We start from the raw sequence: 22,540 nt of genomic DNA on the forward strand, positions 1-22,540 counted from the left end.
TGCCAACACTGTATATGGCAGACTTGGGTAGTGGTTCCTCTTTTTAAGAAGGGGGACCGGAGGGTGTGTTCCAACTATAAGGGATCAAACTCCTCAGCCTCCCTGGGAAAGTCTATGCCAGGGTACTGAAAAGGAGAATTCGGACGATAGTTGAACCTCTGATCCAGGAGGAACAATGAGGCTTTCGTCCTGGTCGTGAAACACTGGACCAGCTCTATACCCTCTGCAGGGTATTGGAGGGTTCATTGGAGTTTGCCCAACCAGTCCACATGTATTTTATGGACTTGGAGAAGGATGTGTCCTATGTGGGGTGCTCTGGGAGTATGGGGTCTAGAGCCCTTTGCTAAGGGCTGTCTGGTCCCTGTATGACCAGAGCAGGGGCTTGGTTCACATTGCCGGCAGTAAGTCAAACTTGTTCCCAGTGCATGTTGGACTCCGGCAGGGCTGCCCTTTGTCACCGGTCATGTTCATTATCTTTATAAACACGATTTCTAGGCGCAGATGATGTGGTCCTGTTTTTTATCCCATAATTCAGTTCTGATTGGTCAGTCACTGCATCCTGTGGTCAAATATTTTTGTATAAAGGCCTTTACACTTCATAACTTTCCATTGTGCCAACTAAATGTTTGTAGTGTAGTATCAGTTATCCCTGTAAACAGAAGTTAAACAGAATATGTAGTACATATATGGTCAGAAGAAATATTATCCGGGCATGAAATACAGAACTGTGTTTACATTCATTTCCTCTCCGTAATAGAGCGAAAAACACCTCCAGCATTGGGGGACTGGCATATAGTCTTCCTCTTTTTCCAACTTGAAAACAGGCTGTGTATATTTTTAGAACATCTGTCGATTTTCTTTTATGTCATGTGCTCTGCGGTCCTGTGATCCAGTGAGTCTGATGTCTTGTGATGAGTCCACAGTCATAGCAGCACTCATCGATTAGTTCATTTTTGCATTGAATTGTTTGTTTGGGAAGTTTTTGCTCTGTCAGGTTTGCTGTGGCAATGTATAGTGTGCAGCAAAACCGCAATGTTTAAAAGGTTCATAGAAATCAACCTTAGTTTCACTTTCTAAAGGCCTGTTTTTAAACATGAAATTAGTATGAAGGAAAAGCATATTTATATCGACCCCTAGTATAGCCAGGGCTGTGAATTCCTGCACATTTGGGATATTTTGACAAGCAGTCAGAGACACAAATAGAGAACCTCCAGGTTTTTTTTTGTTGTTGTTGTGCTAAGTTAATACTTGCAATTAATACCTAGCCACTTAAAGACCAAGGGAGTTTGAGGGGCATGTTTAATGTCACATAAATTTTCACAATGAGGTTCACATTTTAAGGCAGGTTTGGTATTTGGCAACAATGGCATGTAAAGTTATTGTATGGAGCACAATCTATATAATATGTTAAAAACTAATTTGGGGAGGTAAATGGACAACATGTCCAATTCAAAACTATTTTATAGACATTGACTTTTGAATCTGCTAGATATAAGGAATAAATAAATAACAAACATTAATATCATGATTTTCTTTAAAGCTGCTTTGAAAATGTATTTTGAAAAAGAGCCGAATAAATTCCCTAAATTTAGCTTGAATTGTGTGTATGGTTATGATATCTTACTACATAGTGTCAGTCATATTTATAGCTTACATTTGAAACTATTTATCATGCAAAGTGCTGAAAATCAGTGTAAAAGTACCAAAATTGAAAAGTTAATAATGGAATACTAAAATGTGCACATATATAAACATGTCTAGCTATACTCATCTATAAGATTTAAAACACAAAATAAACAAAATCATAGCTTTTATTAAACCCTGCAGTTATGATTAAACAAGGTAGCTAAGAAAAATAGCTAGTTTTCTTTTCTTTTGGGTGAGTTATGAATAAGCATTGGGCTGGAAATTTTCCTGACCTGGCAACCCCCAACACGTCAACACATTACAGTATTATCACTATTCCACACCAAATAAAGCATGAAAGCGTTCTGTTTATTATAAGCACAAATAGCGGTTTCACCATCTACTCCCAGCATGCTCTCTCAAGCTCTTAAAACTGAATTCAAGCAAATTGGCTATCAATGTTTTTATCGTTTATTAGCCATAAAAACCATTATTCTGATTTCAATCTATGATATGGTTCGTCTGTGTTGTTCTCGCTGTGGTTGGACTTCAGTAATCTTATAAGGCTATTAAAACTTCATAGTTAAGAGTTATCATTATCGCCGTCGACCTGAACAGCCCTGTAGACACCATTTTGAGTTTTAACATTTAGTACACACAAACACTCAGTGATGAGGTGTCTGTTCTTCCACTCCTTCCCTTTCAGCCATTACGGAATGAGTAAATAATGGCACCTGGAGTCAGGATGGCTGATCTCTTTTCTCTCCTAATCATCCATTAGTGGCTTAAGTGTCAGCCGCGCCACATGTCTAACAAAATCCCTAACGCCCCCTCACTCTATCCTACCTTTTATCACCTGCTCATTTTCCTTTAAAATCCCAGCTTTGTTTTTGAGGAACGGTCCTTATGCACCCTTAACACTTTGTCGCGCAGCTGCATCCATGACTTTTCCAGATTGTTTGTCGGTTGGCGAATGAACAAACTCATCTAGCAGGTGACGACCTTCCTTCCATCAACGATTTGCCATGCTGTTTTAATTCGGATTTCAGCGACTGCATCCAAACCATTGTATATGATAATCACTAGTTGAACCCCCCCCCCCCTCGCTGACATATTATTATTGCAGAGTACAGAAGTCAGTTCCCATGCTCCAATATGCGCACTGTTTGTGTATCATGTTTACGTTGGGTTTAATTATGAGAACATAACTTGTTCAAGGCAGATATAGACAGATGTAATTCTACGTAAGACTCCAAAAGTGCTCCGTCAAGAGGAATAGGGGAAGGGTTGTGTGGCTTCCTGGAGATTAGGCCTTTATTTACAGAGGGGTACTCAAGTGTTCTTAACAAAACACAAAACTGAGTCCATTTTTGCGCTCTTCTTTATTAACTATATGACTGAGAAGACCACGTTTTCCCTAGGAGGATGGTAATACGAGTCCTATAATGTGATTTAGCAAGGATTTTGAAGTCCCAGCCAGTCAGGACTTGCAGTCGATTGTATCAGGGATTTAAAAGTACAACAAGGCTGGTTTGTACTAGTTTGATAAATAGGTAATACAACAACAGACATATGGGAAGGAAAAGAGACACCATATTTTTTCCCGATACTTTATCTTCCCAAATTCTGAAGGCAATATCTGTTGTTTTGACCTGTAACCATATGGCAGCCATCAGGGCTAAGGCCCCTTTGGCTTGGAAACCCAATACTGACAGACGTTCAGTATCACATTCATTATCTGACTTGTGCTGGATCAGAAGAAGGTACTTGAGACTAGTTCCTGTGTTCTGCATAGCTGAAAAGACCTGCATGGCTGGTCTCCAGCATATGTTGTGTTCTGGATGCTGGTCCCCAGCATGGGTGCTGGATTTCCCACCAAGCTTCTTAACTGACTTCCTTGGACTACCCTCTTCACCAGAAAACCTTGCGTGATGCACCAGCTATGTTTTTAGCGACTGTGACTTCAAGTAGGATGTGTTCATGGATCAACTTCATTGATGGTCCTGGAACATCATTCCTATTTTAGGGGTAGTTAATGGCTAGGGTTACGCCATGCTTTCACTGCACGTGAGCACTTAATCGCTGCCATTATAATCAGCAAAAGTCTCTGCACTGCAAGCACCTGATGAAGCACGCCACATTCCAAATAGCAGCTGACATAACAGTCTTTTTTGTTTTAGAGGTGTTACATAGCTACTTCAGCCATCTGTCTTAGTTTACCAAGTTAAATTATTTTTTACCTTTTATTCATTATATTGTTAAAGGTAGTTTTAATTTAAATTTCGGTCAGCACAAATAATTACAGGATATATATATATTATGCACCTTAAGGCTGCAGCTGCATTTAACTTATAAAAAAATTCTATTTGAACACTTTAAAATGCAATTTAACGTCTTGTTAACCTTTCTATTGTATAGTTAAAAATTATACTTTTTCTATTGATACAACATGGTCTCACTCCCAAAACTTCAAACATTGCCGCTTGGTCAGGACCCTTTCACATCAGTTTTTGATGCACACAGTACTCTTTCAGCGCCATTTTTTGACGCGAAGAGCGTCCGTTGTTTTCAATTGTTCGTCTTAATATAATGATTTGCATGTGTTTGTGAAAAAAGTACGAAAAATAAATATGTATTATAACTTTATACTGTCATTAGAGCATCTAACCCCACCCCAACCCTAAACCTACCCACCTCTAAACAATATAAAACACACACAGGCAAATATAAGTGCAAAACTGACACTAAGCACTATAAAAGCATCACAAACAAGTTGCGTTGCATTCCAAGTCCTTCTGAAGCCATACAATGTCTTGGCAATGTGCAAAAAAGAGAGTAAAACACAAGGTTGATGAAAATGATCCCATTGTTAATGTGCCCACATCTCATTAAAAAGACACTGTAGAATGACGCAATCATTCATGAGAATCACAAGAGCCAGCAGCATTTCACAACAGCATGACTCGAACGGTCAAGAGACACACAAAAGCAAGTAGCATTTCACATCCAAGGCTGACGTAAGGTTTCTTTTGACAAAATATTTTGAATTTGCAAGTAGAGACAACAGCACAACACATACAGACGTGGACAAAATTGTTGGTACCCTTTGGTCAATGAAAGAAAAAGTCACAATGGTCACAGAAATAACTGTTATCTGACAAAAGTAATAATAAATAAAAATTCTATAAATGTTAACCAATGAAAGTCAGACATTGTTTTTCAACCATGCTTCAACAGAATTATTTAAAAAAATAAACTTGAAACAGGCATGGACAAAAATGATGGTACCCTAGAAAACACTGAAAATAATGTGACCAAAGGGACATGTTAATTCAAGGTGTGTCCACTAATTAGCATCACAGGTGTCTACAACCTTGTAATCAGCCATTGGGCCTATATATATGGCTCCAGGTAATCACTGTGTTGTTTGGTGATATGGTGTGTACCACACTCGACATGGACCAGAGGAAGCAAAGGAAAGAGTTGTCTCAAGAGATCAGAAAGAAAATTATAGACAAGCATGTTAAAGGTAAAGGCTATAAGACCATCTCCAAGCAACTAGATGTTCCTGTGACTACAGTTGCACATATTATTCAGAAGTTTAAGATCCATGGGACTGTAGCCAACCTCCTGGACGTGGCGCAGGAGGAAAATTGATGACAAATCTAAGAGACGGATAATCCGAATGGTAACAAAAGAGCCTAGAAAGACTTCTAAAGAGATTCAAGGTGAACTTCATGCTCAAGGAACATCAGTGTCAGATCGCACCATCCGTCGTTGTTTGAGCCAAAGTGGACTACATGGGAGACGACCAAGGAGGACACCATTGTTGAAAACGAATCATAAAAAAGCAAGACTGGAATATGCCAAACTACATGTTGACAAGCCACAAAGCTTCTGGGAGAATGTCCTGTGGACAGATGAGACAAAAATCGAAGTTTTTACCAAGGCACATCAGCTGTATGTTCACAGACAAAAAAATGAAGCATATCAAGAAAAGAACACTGTCCCTACTGTGAAACATGGAGGAGGCTCTGTTATGTTCTGGGGCTGCTTTGCTGCGTCTGGCACAGGGTGTCTTGAATCTGTGCAGGGTACAATGAAATCTCAAGACTATCAAGGAATTCTAGAGAGAAATGTACTAGCCAGTGTCAGAAAGCTTGGTCTCAGGTCATGGGTCTTGCAACAGGACAATGACCCAAAACACACCGCTAAAAACACCCAAGAATGGCTAAGAGGAAAAAATTGGACTATTGTAAAGTGGCCTTCTATGAGCCCTGACCTCAATCCTATTGAGCATCTTTGGAAGGAGCTGAAACATGCAGTCTGGAAAAGGCACCCTTCAAACCGGACACAACTGGAGCAGTTTGCTCATGAGGAGTGGGCCAAAATACCTGCTGAGAGGTGCAGAAGTCTCATTGACAGTTACAGGAAGCGTTTGATTGCAGTGATTGCCTCAAAAGGTTGCGCAACAAAATATTAAGTTAGGGTACCATCATTTTTGTCCAGGTCTGTTTCATGAGTTTATTTTTTTAATAATTCTGTTGAAGCATGGTTGAAAAACAATGTCTGACTTTCATTGGTTAACATTTATAGAATTTTATTTATTATTACTTTTGTCAGATTAAAGTTATTTCTGTGACCATTGTGACTTTTTCTTTCATTGACCAAAGGGTACCAACAATTTTGTCCACGTCTGTATATCCTATATAACTACAGTGGACGGAGATCGTGATCGTGTCTGTTCTTCCACTAAATCAATGCCAAAACTTGGAATATTATTCCTTTTTGCATAAACAATGATTTAGTTGTATCTGCCTATTATATCTTGTGTTTTATTTACAGCTAGTAGGTTTAGGGGCAGGGGTTGGGTATAGTGGTCATAAATGTGTAAATGATGTAATATAAATAAATTGTGAATGTTTACATTGAAAAATCTCACCCCAACACATATGTAAAAAATGGCAATATCATTACTCAATAAATAATTTAATTTAAATAATTAAATTACCTGCATATCGACGCCAAGGGTTTCTTATTTAAAGTAAGGGAGGACCTGCATGTCAAAATTCCTGTGCATAAGTGTCCTGACCAAGCGGCAATATGTGACGAGTTGGGGTGAGACCTTGTGGATTTACATGAAGGCTTAATTTTACAATAATTGTACTTCCTCAGGTTTTTCCTATATCTCAATTCAGTTTCAGGAATTCAAACAACATCATTAATCTCAATTCCATTCTGAGGCAAAAACCCTGGTCTGTGGTTATTCATCATAGTAACACGATGTTTAGCTTCCCACTTCATGTATACACATCCTCAAGCTGCAGTGACATGTTAGAGTTAGGACACAGGATATTACAAAACTATCACCAACCAACCAACCACTACAAACTGGATTAAAGCACCGCTGCTGGTCTATATGGTTTGTGCTCAGCAGGAATCTCGTATATAGATATTAGAGAAATCAAAATATTATGCGCATTTCCAGTCCATCTATATGGATTTGCACTACTCTTGCTCAGCCCAAGGGCGAATGTACACCGGGCAAGATCATGTTCACAGCGTGTACCTAACATATGGGGCCCTCTTGACCCCTTTGATCTTCCAAACAAATGATCTATAACGGAGATCCTCGTGTGGCCTCTCTACATGGATTACCATTAGAAATCACTTCAACAGAGACTCGTGTGCTAATCCAAAATACTCCCAGCGGGACTTGTTTTCACTCTTTTTTCAGAAGATAAAATGACCGCTCTAAGGTTCTTTGAGAAGCTAATTTAGACAAACTAAACCCAGATGCACAATGCATCCAATGTTTTGCCGTCCTAATGAAGCACAGCAGTATGCAAACTGATGCATAACTGTAAAGCATTCATGCAAATTGACCCAGAACTCAAGAGAGGTCAGAAAAAGAAGTGATGGAGGAGAGAATCAAAGAAAGCTGGGAAAGGAAATGAGGGAACAGCTGGACACAAGGTTGTGCGCATGCAGACGGAGGAGGAAACGCAGTGAGGTGGATCAGTAGAGGGTGAAACAGGCTTTCTTGGAGCAGGTCATGCATGTAGCAGCAGAATCAGAGGAACATCGCAGAGATGACTGTTTTCTATCATTCAACTCGAATATTTAACTAGAAGACATTCGCAGACATTTTACCCTGTACTCACTCAAGCCGGCCTGAGGGCAAAGCTCAAAGTCAGAGGTCAATGTCAGGGGTCATCAGATAGCAGGAGGATATGACTCAGTCGAGTACAGGGGCTTTATTTTGTGTCTGCTAATGTTAGCCATCTTCACTCTGTGGTCCTCAGCTCACGCACACACACCTGCAATTATGTCAAAACCACCTTGATGTTAAAGAGCACCATTATGGCCGAAGGCTGCGGTTAAGAAATTATCGCTCAATTGGCAAAGCAGTACAGAAAATATACACTACTTTGTGTTTCATGTGACTAAAAAGGGACAGCAAAACTAAGCAAATCGTTCCATTCCAAAATAGGTTCAAGATGATTCTTAATTCAAAGGCAACAGAGTTCTTGAACACTGCTTCGCTTTCATTTCATTATATTCAGTCTGCGTACATTTGTCAAATTATATTACGTAATAATATTAAAACTGAAACTGGCCAGCGTACTTGGATTGGAAATTAAATGCTAATTTATGCATTTTCTGAGTGAAGGGAAAGATTTGTCAGTGTTTCATGCTTCGTTTCATCAGGATTTCTGAGTTTCTGTTGTGTTGGAGTGTTTGTGGTTACATTTGCACTAATGAGTGGAGCATAGGCTGTAGGCGGCTACTAAGGTAGTGTTAACTGCATCACTAATGTGAGTACTGTTACTCCAGTACATTACATTGATTAAACGTGTTAAATCGTGCTATGCTAAGATATAGCATAAGTAACATTAGTTCGAAGCAAATTGCTTTGATCAACATTGAATGAATGAATCATTAAGTATTAACTATTGCTGACAGAATAGTTCAAATGAAATTGATAGGATCTCATTAAAGTAAAGTGAGTGCACTCCATCAATGTTGGTAATAAACTAAGCCAGAACTGTCTAGTTATACGGATAGTCCACCCAAAAGTGAAAATGATGGCATAATTTAAATAAAAAGAGCTTACGGTAGCCACTAATTTCCATGGTACTTTTTTCCATATGGTGGAAAAGATTGGCTGCTAGTAACTGCTTGGTTTCCAGCAGTCTTCAGTTGTGCTCAGCAGATGAAATAAACTTAAACAGGTTTGTAACAATTTGATTTCAGGGTGAGAGGATGATGACACCATTTTCATTTTGTGGTGAACTATCTTTTAAAATAGCATTTCTTGTCCACAAACTATGCTCAAATTTAGGACAATTGTACGGTCTACCACATAGATTTTCAGTCCGAGTCTAATATACACAAAGTATTCTTTTTGTCGAGGTGCTCAGGATTTGTAGATCAAGCTGCACACTGTATTAGGTCTTTTTATTAGAAAAGCTAAACCATTGAAACAGAGATCAAGCTAACGTTGATCTGCACAATTTGCACAAAAAACTAAAACTAATCTGATTCAGCAAGTAAGAAATAGTACAGTCGCAAATATTAGTTTTCAAGCTTTAAAAATGATACAAGAGCTCAATAAAACAAACATTTCTGCTTGTCACGTCCTTTCTGAGCTCTGAAAACTTAAAATAAAAAATCACCAAAAAATTAAGGTTTGGAATTATCTGAAGATGAAGTTTTTTGAAGAACAATTTTCTTCAAAAAGTCCTGCTAAACAATCAGCAACCAGTATAATCCACAGTATTACTCCTTTTGTGTTCCACAGAATTAAGAAAATCAAACAGGAGAAACACATTTTGGGATTTTGGGGTAAACTATACTTTATATTTCTGCTGTGTGTAATGCTGTGTGGGTGCAATTAAATGAAATATTTAGTAATGCTTTGCAAATGTAACCCCTCTGTTTAGCATACCAATAAAACCTCTTTGAGTCTTGCAAAGACTAATGTAAGTATCATAAAATAACAAAGGCACCGAAAAGAGGAGACAACATGGTGTCTGGACTCTACATGTCACACTATTCTGACAGAGCTCTCAACAACTCTGTCTACACACCGGAGACCTCCTCAGGATCCAGACAGTCAGACAGAGATGTGACTAATTCTTTGCTGCCAACTACGTTCCCTGCAGTGTTTTAGTGCAGATACTTGAGAAAAGGTCTTATTGCACCAGTGGTTTTTGGACTCAGCATGCATTATTTTTTACACAATAAGTGTGATTGTGAAGGAACAAAAAATAATATCATGAAGTATTGCCTAAGGACAAATTCATTTCCAGATAAGACCGCTCAGCAAAAAAAAAAAAAGATATATTTTGCCCAGATCAGCATTCAGTGGAATCTTACTTCTGCTTTTAAAGTTTTACGGTATCCAAAAATACAATTAGTCAGTGTGAATGTTAAAAGATCTTTGATAGCCGTCAAAGAAACTTTTTGTATGAATTATGTGTAGCAGGGAGTGGACACAGCTCTGGAAAAGTTTGCTGATGTTATTACAGCTGTACCATAACTAGAATATGACTTCACAGACCACAGCTAATCAAAACTAAAAGAGCTCATTGGCCAGATCCAATCAACAGTGCAATAACGCCAGCTATTGAAGTCAAAATTATTGCCAGTGTTCGGGGGAAAGTTTAATATCTCACCAATTGGCTGTAAGGTTCTACATATAAAATTGAAACAGCAAAACGTTATACTTGCAGTTGCTATATTTGGAGTAATATAAACAAAATTAAGGAAGTATGAACAGCATAAATTTTCACCAATGTTCTTTTCCCACTAATTTTCAGATTGTAGCGACATTCATCTTATTTGAATAGATGATGAATGAGTTAAAAGTAGAACTGTTCCTATGATTAAATATTTGATTACCACAATATCAACTCGAGATGACTATAATCTATGATTAAGATGCCATGATGATTTACAAGCTAATCATACCAAACTTTAGTTCAAGTTAAAGGCCATGTTGTTTGCTATTGTTTAAAAAAATATAGTCCTTTATCTAAATCTATAGTCAAATTGCATGGATGCACTACACAATCTAAACTGATCTAATTGACCTTGATAGGATCCAGTGCATTAAATCCAGCACTGGGTTGTCTCCTCTTTTGATAATCACTGCTGATGACTCAAAGTGTGCAGGGAAAAGAGGCAGAGCACTAATCCCTGTAGACTAATGGGAGTTTCCACATCTGGCATGCAGGTCTTAAAAAGGGTGAAGTGAAAAACAAAGGATAACACCTAAATCAGGCTGGTCTTAGTTGAATATCAGCTTTGTAGTTCTTTGTCTGTTGGCTAGATCTCTGTGTGTTTATGCGTCGGCGTGTGTCTTGTGTTTATATCATACCACAAGATCTTTTGCGACCATCTACTGACTAAATTCCAAAGTTTATCTAAAAGTTTGAGTGTGGCGTTTTGCAGCTGCTGTGAAAAATGCTTCATAAATTGAGGAACACCATCACTTGATAGCCCCACAGAAGACCGCTTTTAATCATCTCGCACAGGATTCCTGACAGGGTTGTCTGTGCCGGGGCTAACTGAAAGCAGATTGCCGTTGCTGAGAGTCCGTGTTGAAACAGCGGAACGCCTTAGATTACTGACTGTGGGTGATTAAAACCGGGGGATTGTTATTTTGTTGCGTCATGCTTTGGCGTGAATGCTGACAATAATATTTTTTCTTTTTCTTTTGCCTGAGATCTCAACGGACATACATTGTTTACACTGTCTTCCACAAAAGTACCATGGTGTACCATATTCAAAAACCATTAAGCAATGTCCTTCTGTACTGTTTTCTACGTGTAGAGTCGCACAATTGCAAAGCGATCCCATTGCCAGGTCTTGCTTCAGTTGTATTCTTTACCGATACACCCCTTGTCCTCCACAAACATCCGACTCATCCTGCTTTTCCGTCTCAAGGGTGGCTGACTCCCTATGCTCTCGAAACAAATGACTCCAATTCAGAAGAATATAATGGTCAGTCTTTAAACAAGCAAACCTTTCACCTCAAAGACCTTTACCTCGCCCTTTCTGGCTGTCCGCAGTGCTATGGGTCACTGCCTGAGGCATGTCAGAGTTTACATTTAGGATCTCAAATCTCAAATGACAATCTCTTTGGCTCTTCGAGGCTTAACTCGGTGAGGAAAATGGATCCATCAGGAAACGACAGGTATAAACAGCGGGCAAGAGGCTTTTGTGCACTCAGTAGGCCTTGATAAACTTTCACGCATCTGGAGGCCAATTGATTTAACGGCCGAAAAGAAATATGGCCTCCTTCTTTCTCCAGTGTGTGCTCACCCTTTGAGCCTCCCCACGCTCCTCCAAAAAGACTCTGGATTCCAGGAAAGCTGAAGTGGACTCTATAAATCAGCCTCCCCCTGTGACGAAGGAACTTGGGGTGAGACCGAGAGCCCTCCACCCCTGCTTCAAGAGGAGAACTGGACGTCTTTTACACGCTCCCTGCCTGAATTGCCTCCTCAAGCTTTAGCGTTTCTAGTATCTTCAGTGGGTCTTTAAAGCTTTTTATAGCCCCAGCCAAATTGCCACAGAGGTGTCAATGTCAAACCACTTCAAAACCAGACTGTATTCTTTTAGCCATTAGGGGCGGTTCTTGGCTGTGGTGCCTTTACTGCCTGTAATCAGCAGAGCTTCTGCCCCCCTTGACCAGCTCTGGTATGCCTCTCCGATGGGACAAAAAGGTGATGACAGCAGCTCCAGACACAAAGGATGAAGAAGGACTAGATGCATTTGGAGTCCAGGAAGCATGAGGTTGATGTTAATGGAAGGTGATTGCGTGATTAAATAAGGTGTGCATGTTTCCACATGGATAATAGAAGAGCCTTTAACTGACACTCGGAGGAAGCCAAGCCCAAGTGAACCGTAACTTGTCCTCACATGCAGATTAAACTTCGAAAAGGCGATTAGTAATGGGCAAGGTTCAGCTGTGAATGACACATCCATCAAAGCATGTGCACTCAATAACACAAGGCTGAAATTACATACATAACCAAAAAACATCCATACACGGCCTTCTCGCAGTTCTTTTCTTACCAGGACAGGGGGAAGGGTGGGTAGGTGGTAGTAGAGACCTAGCATGAGACTTTGCAGCTGATATTCTCTGTTACGTGGCTCGGTGGGGCGGAGCTGCTCTGGCCTGCCCCCTTTCTCCTATGGGACGTACTGCCTGTGCAAACAAACCGACCCCCGGGCCTCTGGTCTAATGGGAACCAGACTTACCCCAGCACCAAGGCCCAGCAAACTCCCCTCGTTTTACACACACAGGCATCATGAGCTCCAGCTGAGGGACGCAGTCCAATTATCCCAAACAGACCTGAAACTATTCCCTCTCTATTCCCACGTAGCAGTTGGTGTTCCATCTTTTAAGGCCACTCGCTCCTGTGACCCATCAACAAATGCATGTACAGTCAGCAGAAAGCATCGTGGCTATTCTGACCTGAGCCAGATCTGTTTGTACAATATATCAGACTATCTGTCTGTCTATGTCTATCGATCTATTAGTGCTGCATTTACATATGCATTTATATATTTTAAAAGAATGTGTTATGTTCATGTATTAAATATATTTATACATAATATAAATTGTATTGTATGTTTGAGGTCAATATGATTTCTTAAAAGAATTTAATGTTTATTCAAGAACAGCACATTCATTTGATCAAAATTTATCAAAAATGGTTTCAAATACATTTAGTTTCAACACATAATATTAACATATGTTTCTTGAGCAGCAAATCAGCATATTAAAATGGTTCAAATTTAATTTAGAATAAAATAAATAAAAAAATATTAACTGTAATGTCTTTTTTAAATAAAATAAATGCAGCAAATGATCATAATGATCATAAACCCTTGTGTATATAAGAAAAAAAGGGCTCAGTGTTTTCTCAGGAAAATAAATAGAGATGGTACGTTTGAAAATAAACTGTGTATTGTGTTTTTTTTAAGGTTGAGAGAAATGGAAAAGTTTATTTTCTACCGTTTTAGGTGTTTGTTGTTTTGTTTTTTCACGGAAAGTAATGCAAAATGTTTTAGCATAAGAAATTTCATGGTTTTTTTTCAGTCATGTGTTATCTCACATACGAGTCAAGACCACCACTGGAGCCCCCTCAAAAAACAAAGGTGCATGACGCCTCTCCATAGAGTCTCTATCAGTCAGCCGTCCTAAATTTATCAGGCTTCTCATCTCTAGTCACTCGAACACCATGTTCTTTCCTCTTTCTCTCTTTTCTTCTCTAATGATTCATCTCTCTCTCTCTAGTTCCTGTTTTCTTACTTTCTCCTTTTTTATTCAGCCATCTCTTTTTCCATCTGACTTTTTTCTTCCCCACCCCCCACATCTCTTTGGTCTCCTGCTCCCCTGTTTTTCCATCCACCACCCCCATGTTGCAAAAAATTTGCTTTCAGTTTTTATCACACTGACAAACCAGTCCAAAATGTGCACTATTGTGTTTGTCCTTGGCCCAGTGCTGCTCTAACTTTCCTAGTAAGATCATGGGCTTGTGGAAGAGGCCTTGTGAGAGGGACTAAAAGACAGCAGCTGCAGAGTAATGAGTTGAGAGGCAATCTAATGTCTAATACATTTCACTAATTTCCAGCACCAGACTCCCTGGGCACAGGGCAACACAGTCCATCATGACTTCAGACTGTTCACTGTTGGATGATATGAGCTGAATGATCTCATTGTGGGGTTTATGGGTTATCTCAGAGTGTTCAGCCAGTTTTTGCACTGCTTTTTATTTGAATGGCCCATTTCGCAACTGACTGAATCACAGCACAGAAGAAACTAAGTTGGAAAGTCCTCCACAACACAATAAGCCCCTACATACGATGCACTGTTATGCAGACAGAGGGTTTTCCCCATCTCTCATTAACAGAAAGTCTTTTATACATTTTTTTAAGCCAAAAACCATTTAGACGATCAAACATGCCACTCATACTGAATGCTTTCACTGGTTTTTGGTCTACAGCCCACTTTTTGTGCTCACACTGTGTGTGGTACAGTTGTGGTGTGGTATGCCATATATGTATGTTCATTTCAAACGGTGTATGTTTTCTAAGAATAAGCGTTGGATAACATCTAAAACATATTGAGGTTTTGTAATGTTTTAATATCAATAAACGGGGAGATTATGTCTTTTCATTGTTTCCTCTGTATCTGAGCTCAGACCAGTCCTGGCAAGCTAAGATATTTTTTTCTTCTTCTATTGCTTTCTCTCTCTCAATCGGTGTGTTTTCTGGCATGGCTTTTTGGAGTGTAGGAGTGGCCTAGACCAGAATTACGCTTCCAGGGAAGTGTGAATTCATATTTTTGCGTGTATGGTATCTTGCAGCGTCAGCGGAAAGCTGATAGAAACCTGTATGCATGTAATCATCACTACCTCACTGTGGTGAGTTATTGAGCAAAGGGCAGGTGTCTGGAAAAAAACCTGTGGCTTGGTGCGTTCATATGAGCTGTTTCTTTAAGAATGTAAAGTGTAACCTGAGGCTTTGGATACCAGTTTCCCTAGTGATCTGTCTTGAAAGTATTACTATAATCTCCTTAAAGCGTCTGGAAACTCATTTGAAATCAATAAACTCCTTTGTCTCTTTCCTGTTGTTTACGATGTCTGTTTGTCTTTATGCAGCGTATTCACGTCTCTGGCTTTTGTTTTTTTTACACTTTTTACAAACAAATTAAACTGATTTATTGGATTTGGAACATATAGCATTTATTCACTGTAAAGTAAAAAGAAATTCCAAAAAACTCAATTTGAATGCTTAAAGTCAAAATACAGCTCAAGGGAGGGTTTAATAAAAAAAAGTTGGGGGGTGTTTTCAATCTTCTCCAAATTGAGCTCCAATGAATCTGCCAAGAAATGCTCTCATGAATGCAATGCATAAAAATGTGCTTTGGTAAATAGTTTGCATGTGTGTTTTTCCTCTTTATCCAGTATTCTCTTAGTCCCATACTCCTCAGATTTTAATGCATTTAACGTAAACCAATGCAACTAGGTCCATTTTGAACGAGTATAATGCTCCCCCAGTGACATTTCTGAGACATGTACCTCTGGCAGAAACAAATGAAACACAAACAAACAGTCTTGATCTCCATCAGCAATAGGGAACGAAGCTCTAGACATTCTGTTTCTCTCATTAGGGTATTATTAGACCAGACGTGCTCCATCAGTGCAGCGTGAATACACAGTATGATTTGTTCAGAAACGCGCCCGTCGAGAATACTTCATTACAACATGTCTTCTGGCGTGCTTTTGTCATTTTCCTCTTACACAGGCCTCTCTAGCTCATACAGCGCCTGCTGCCACGTTTCCAGATGCTGCAGAGCCCAGTGTTGAAATTATTTTCTTTATGAGGTGAAGAAAAAGGAATTAGCATCCAGCACTGACGATGTGGCAAGAGTGAGAGAATACAGAGTTGGGGCCTTCTAGCCCCCCCGAATGCATCTCCCAGCGCTCTACTGGCCCCCACCACCACCAGATGAAATATTCAGGGAAGTGTGGGATTACTTTCACAAGGAGAACTTGAACCCCTTGACTTCCTGCCTGGTGATGAGGTCACTAGTCTCTGAGGGAGTGTCTGTGAAATGCCTCCCGCTCAATAACGGCCCAGCCAAGGCCAGAGAAGAGCGGGGGCTGGTATAGTCAGGGACTCCTGGGAAGGAGATGGAGGGGATGAACGAGGGGGGAGGCGGAGGAGTGACGGAACTGGCCTCTGCAGGGGGGTTTGGAGGTGACTGTGAGGACTGTATCGTCCAGGCTCTGGGCGTTCAGCCCAAACTCGGTGTGATCTCACATTATGGGGTGGAAATTGTCAGTAACACTGAGTGTGAGATCAAGTTGTGATCGCCCACTGTTGCAGATGGGTCCTCGAACTACGCCTTACAGGAGGGAGGGTCCATATCGCTGATGAATATGGTTAAGTAACGAACGGCGCTGTAGTATCTCACCACCCGCCCCTCAGGCACAAGGCCTTTGATGCAGATGGTGCAGGACAAAAACTACAGAATACTAAGCCTATTGACAAATCCAAACCAGATGAAGGCCAAATCGCTCAACGCATGAATGTACTGTCTGTGCAGAGTTCAATGAAATGAACTGTATATTTGGCGTCCAATCGCAGCTGGGCTGATGTCGCTAAGGAAGAAGGCCGAGCACCTGGCACGCCACACTCCTTTTTGGTAGGGGGGGCGAGCGAGCATACAAAGCCATCTTGTTCAAGCTCGTGGTCCAGATGGAGAAGCTCTGTTGCCAAGGATGCCGCTTTCCACTTCCTTCTACAAAATGAAAATGCCAGTCCTTCGAACAAAGAGTCATACACAAATGCTTACGTATCTCTTCATCTGTTAGCTGCCTCTCACGCATACACGTTTGACCTAACACTATTTCAGACCCACGCTGCAGTGGAATAATGACGTCGCACTCTCCCCATGAGATAGGCCTTCTCTCTCAGCCCTGCATGGGCAATAATAGACTAATGCTTTCCAGATGCGCTCTTCAATGGCCGTACCCAACATTGGAAGTACCCCTCTCGCGGGAGTCCTAACGACGCCCTGGGGGCCTTTGAGAGGGAAAGGTTCGAGTCTGTAGTCTCTTTCCCTTTTTACATACACGTCTCCCACCGCAGTCACAAGCCACTGATCTCCGATCAGCACGGCTGAAGGTCAAAAGGGACAGAAAGCCAAATTCTTTTCTCAATCTGGTTTAGCTTGTATTCCGATTCCCATGCCATTTACACCACAAAGTGAACCAAGAGAGGTGTAGATGCGATTTGTAAAAGGATGGCCTTCTTTATTAATGGCTTTTCAGATCTCTAATCGTCAGATAAACTCATGGGAATGTGACCTGACCACGTGACCTGTTTGTTTTATTAAGGCTCTGGGGAGGGCAATGAGAGGCTGGGAGGCAAGGCATGGGTATCTGAGCTGTGCAAAGCGTCCACTCAAATTTCAGGGCTCAAATGGTGTGCATTTGCCTCAAATTCCTCCAATTCCAAAGTCGATTGCTCTTGTAACAGGCTGATCTTTAGGTGATGCTGTACTGGCTTTTCTCCGACACCCGTTTTCATGATGCTTCTGAGGGCTTTACCGTCGGAGACAAGTGCTGCATCTTCCCCAAGGGAGAATGCACAGCGACCTTCAAGTGCAGGTCCGCTTGACCTTGCTTTCTCCCTTGGAGAGAGTGCGAGATCTGTCTGAGACAGAGTGTTCTCACAGGAAGAAGAGAGGGTGGGATTTAGTCTGAGTCTGAGAAAAACAGGCCGGCTGGCTTTAATCTCTGCCTCAGCACAGGGCTGGAAAGGGCCACTGGGGAATGACCAAATCCACAAAACCTTTAGCCTGTTGGTATACTATGTTAGTCCTTCTGATAAAAAACAGCACCTTTCATTCAGTCTTAATATATATATAGGGCCTTCTCTAACAAATGTCAATTGAGTGTAGGAAAAAACATACAAAATATCTTGCATTAACAGAACGGAGGAACTCTGTGAGAGTATGTCCATCTGCAACACACACTGTGGAGCCCACCCAAAACAAACAAACATTAAAGGCACTCTCTCATAGTTTCTCTGAGTTAAAGTATTGAAAAGAATAAAAATAGTTCAGCATCCTTCTCAATAATAAAGCGTTTTAATTTGCTATTTTGGGTAAAACTTGTGAAACCTGTCTATATTTCCACAGGTAGATACAATCAACTACTGTGGGGGTTGTAAGTAGTGGAAACTGCTAAAACGTCTGCACTTAATCTCAGTGCACGCGTAAGTCAATCATAAATCTGTAGCAGAACTCAGCTCTCTGCATCACTGAGGTAGAGCGTAAAAACATTAAAGACATGAAAAACTAGCAGAAAAGACCTGAAGAAGTCTGTTTGACATACTTAATCATGTCCTCATGAGCCTAACCACACTTTCACGACCAGAATGGTTGTCTGAGGTTCTTGTGGTTGCCATTGCTGATGTTTCCTAAATCCTGGAGAAACATGAAACTGTTGGATGTTTGGATCACCCTATACTATTGGACAAACCGCCTGTTAGCAACCACCGATTGAACCAAATCACAGAAAGTTCATTTATCTGTGGAAACAAAAGTCACGTAAATCTGCTACGTGTATTAGCGACCGTATTGAGCGTTACCTGGCGCCATCTTGTGTCGTGAAAACAATTGTTGCTGTAAGTTTCATTTTATCAGCTGAAGTGCAAACAAAACATTGACGTTTTTCGTCTTTTTTCCTCTCTTTAGATAAAATTAAATTGTGTAGTTATTGTTTTGTTTTACTGCTATATGTGCACACAGGTAATAATAACACCTTTGCATAATTTGGCAAAATTACAGTTGAGGGAAGGCAACTATATAAAGTATATATAAAGCGTTTTATAAATGTTTATAAATGCATTTAACTAAATGAATGTAGGTTTAGCATTAGGTATTGCCATAATTTAAAACTTAAACAGCTAAAAAAAATACTTTTTAAAATGTAACCGCTAGATGGAGCCATTGTTCTGGAGATTCTTGCGTAAGGTTTTCACGAACAATTCTTGTATTCATGTGCTTCATATGAACTGCAGCTGTACATCCCCTATAAAGCTACTATTTTGCTCTAGCTGCTGGTGTCATCTGACACAAGAAAACCCCTTTCATAGGTCAACTATTGAAGGATGAACTATGAACTTCTCAAGACAGCGGTATCTTTCATGAACGTGCGTTTAGAGAAGACTGTTTACGCTTAAACTTGAATCTGTTTACACTGTTTGTTAATTAGAATATTTGTTAGTCTAAACATTATTTGTTTGATAAGTTGGACTATTTTTGCTCTTTCGTGAATTGGTTTGCATTAAACCAAAATCAGGTTTACTTGTTGAAAAAAACCCCACAACTAATGAATTAATTAGTTCCCTGAGAAATATTCATTGGTATAAGAAGTGTAACAATTTTGTTTTAATCTGCATAAAAAAAAACGAATGCATTTTCTAAATATATGTGAAATTGTCTTTAACCTGAAACATATGAAAAATAAGCAGTATTCTCATAATTGCATCACAAAAAATCTTTTCACTTATAAAAATGTCCTTTTTTAATGACACAAACAGCATTTGCCTGTGCTGACATCTTTGTTTAATAACAACAACAAAAAATCCTTCATCTGTGGAAACTGAACAGGATGTGCAGTGTAAAAAGGAAAATACAACATCACAGCAATCACATGTTTTCATTTCACAGTGTTAACTTTGAGTCATCATGTTAAGTGTAAAAGATCACAGAATGAAAGGGGATTTTGGCAGGATGGCCAAGGCTGGTAAGTGAGTTCATACCAGAAATCACGTGACCTCTCAGCAAGCCCCCTTTTCCTTGCTCAGCCAGGCTTCTTTTTAAAGCTTTAGAAGAAGAAGAAGAAGAAGAAGAAGAAGAAGAAGAAGAAGAAGAAGAAGAAGAAGAAGAAGAGAAAGGCTTGTACAATAAACCTATAAATCAAAGGATTGTCCTGAAAAGTAGAGAGAAATTATGTCACAGCATGGGCTTCAATACAGTTTCCTACATATTTTATTGTTTCGTGGACCTTTGGCATTCACCGAGGGAAGGAACTGAAATATCCTGTCACCTTAGACCTATTACGAAATCTCCGTGTGCAGTCCACTTTTTCCAGCAAGTCAGACTTCTCCTCCTCTTGTTAATTCCACGAATGCAGTGTGGAAAAAAATGTACAATTACAATAGAATTGCGTATCTGTAAGTGCCAGGATGACATTCCTGTTTGAGTCCTTGAGTGGAGGCAGGAATAAATTAATAAAAATGGAACATTCCCAAAGACCTGCTGGAGTGTGGAAACAAGCCTTTTCCCGGAAAGGACAAATTATCCTCTGGAAGAACAACTCACAGTTCAAGACCTGAGATAACATAGTTCATAGTTCATCATTTTTTTAGCCTTTTTTTAAAAAAAGTTCCTGTATTATTACCTCAGTGTTTCTGCTTTTCAGGGTGGATGTTCAGTGGTTAGGTTTTTTTTTTTTTTTTTTTTTTTACAGATGAAAGATAAAAACAGTGGACCGTTATTCAGAAATGACCCAATATTAAAGAGCTTGTGCATTTAAAGATTACAGTGTGCGGTGTGCTTATAATAAACAGAACAGTATGGTCTGTTGTTTTAATGTAGTAATTGTTATAGCTAATGTTCAAACAGGGCAGAGCGAGTTACATGCCAATGTTTCGGTGAAATCTGTATGAACAATAGACCTTAATCGGGATGGATGCCATTTTGAATTCAACATGGATGAAAATAATCAGGGATAGTCTTTAAAGAGGGATAGTCTTTAAAAATGGCTAATAATTAGATTATTTAATAATCTAAACGGCTAACAACTTTGTTTTATCGAGTTTTTATCCACTGAATGTGTTTTAGGAATATGTTTTATCATTAGTTTGTTAAACAGCAATGCAATACATTGAACGTACCATACGCCAAAAACCAAATACAGTATGGTGCTGTTTTTATAGACACTTGCCATAACCAAAAAACGCCATCTCAGTAGAGGGTTTCATATTATGTTAACATGACTAAATATAAAGAACCATGAAGTGTATGAAGTTGTGTGGGATCAACGCAGGTGAATGTTACATAGACGAAGAGAAAACAAACAAGAGCGGAGAAGCACTGTGGGACGCAAAAATTCTGACCCTGATGGTGGCTGTTTGTATCTGAGAAGTATACTTTATCGCTGCCCTTTATCACGGCTACGCCCTCGTCGAAAGACCTTCAGAGGACTCCAAATGGCTTATTTGTTTTGGCTGGAATACAGTAGGAAAAAAACAGGGCTTTGTTCTGGTTTGTATGGTATGAATTCGACCAGTCGGAGGATATCAAACACGTTCAGTTTTTAATTCATTTTAGAAAAAAATGTCATATACAGTACATCCTCTAGCAACAAGGCTCATGTTTCCGCGAGTTTGCCGCGTTCGGAACGATTAAAGTCGGCGTGTGTAACCCTCGGGCCATTTAGTGTATGCTGTCCATTTTGTTGCTGTATTATAGGCTACCTACAAATTCAAATTCTGATTAGATTTTAAAAATCGATCGTGTAGCCACCGTGTTCCACCATCATCCTGCTATCCCAAAATGGTTGTTAGCTATATAGTAATTAGTTCCATTAAACCCAACGTAGTTGGTTTTGGGCAAACATATGCCAGGATAGGATCAATGCAACAATATTCCAGTCCCCAGATTGGAATCCAGCAGCATAGTAGGGGTGTTTTTTTAGTGACTCTGTTTTATGAGTCATTCATGAGTCAGTTAAATGTAAGTCACTCTGTTGGGTATTGACGTGTTGTATAAAAGCATTATTACGTGCCGTTGGTCTGAATGTGTTACAACACCTCCCTTTCTGGCGTGCTGTTGCTTATGCAGAGACTCAAGAATGCTCTCTTAATCTGTGTTATCTACCCTGCTGTCTCAATGCATTCCTTTCTCCCCCGCCTCAGACTATAAAGCCCTCCTCTCCCTGACTTCAAAGAAATAAATAAATCTATGTTGCAGTTCTCATTAGATTTCGTTAAAATAGATGCCTCATTACGAGTTGTCCCGTTTTAACCTAAGCACAAATGTGGACATTAACAACAAAGCCTACTTTTGAGATGGCTTGTTGGGTATTAAAGCTTCGCCTCAGTTCACTGAGAAGACACAGGATACTCTGTTATTCAGAGAGAACTCAATACTCCAAAAACTCAACCTCAGAGACTTTAATGCTTCCTGAATGCTTATCAGAATCAGTCCAACTTCCCCCCACCTTTCCGGGCTCTCAAGAAACACTTTTCTTTTTTTTCTTATGTCCCCATACAAATTAATCAGATGTTCGGGAACCGTGCCTAAAACTAACAG

Source organism: Puntigrus tetrazona, chromosome 3 (genome assembly GCF_018831695.1).
Source record: "Puntigrus tetrazona isolate hp1 chromosome 3, ASM1883169v1, whole genome shotgun sequence".
Taxonomy (NCBI): domain Eukaryota; kingdom Metazoa; phylum Chordata; class Actinopteri; order Cypriniformes; family Cyprinidae; genus Puntigrus; species Puntigrus tetrazona.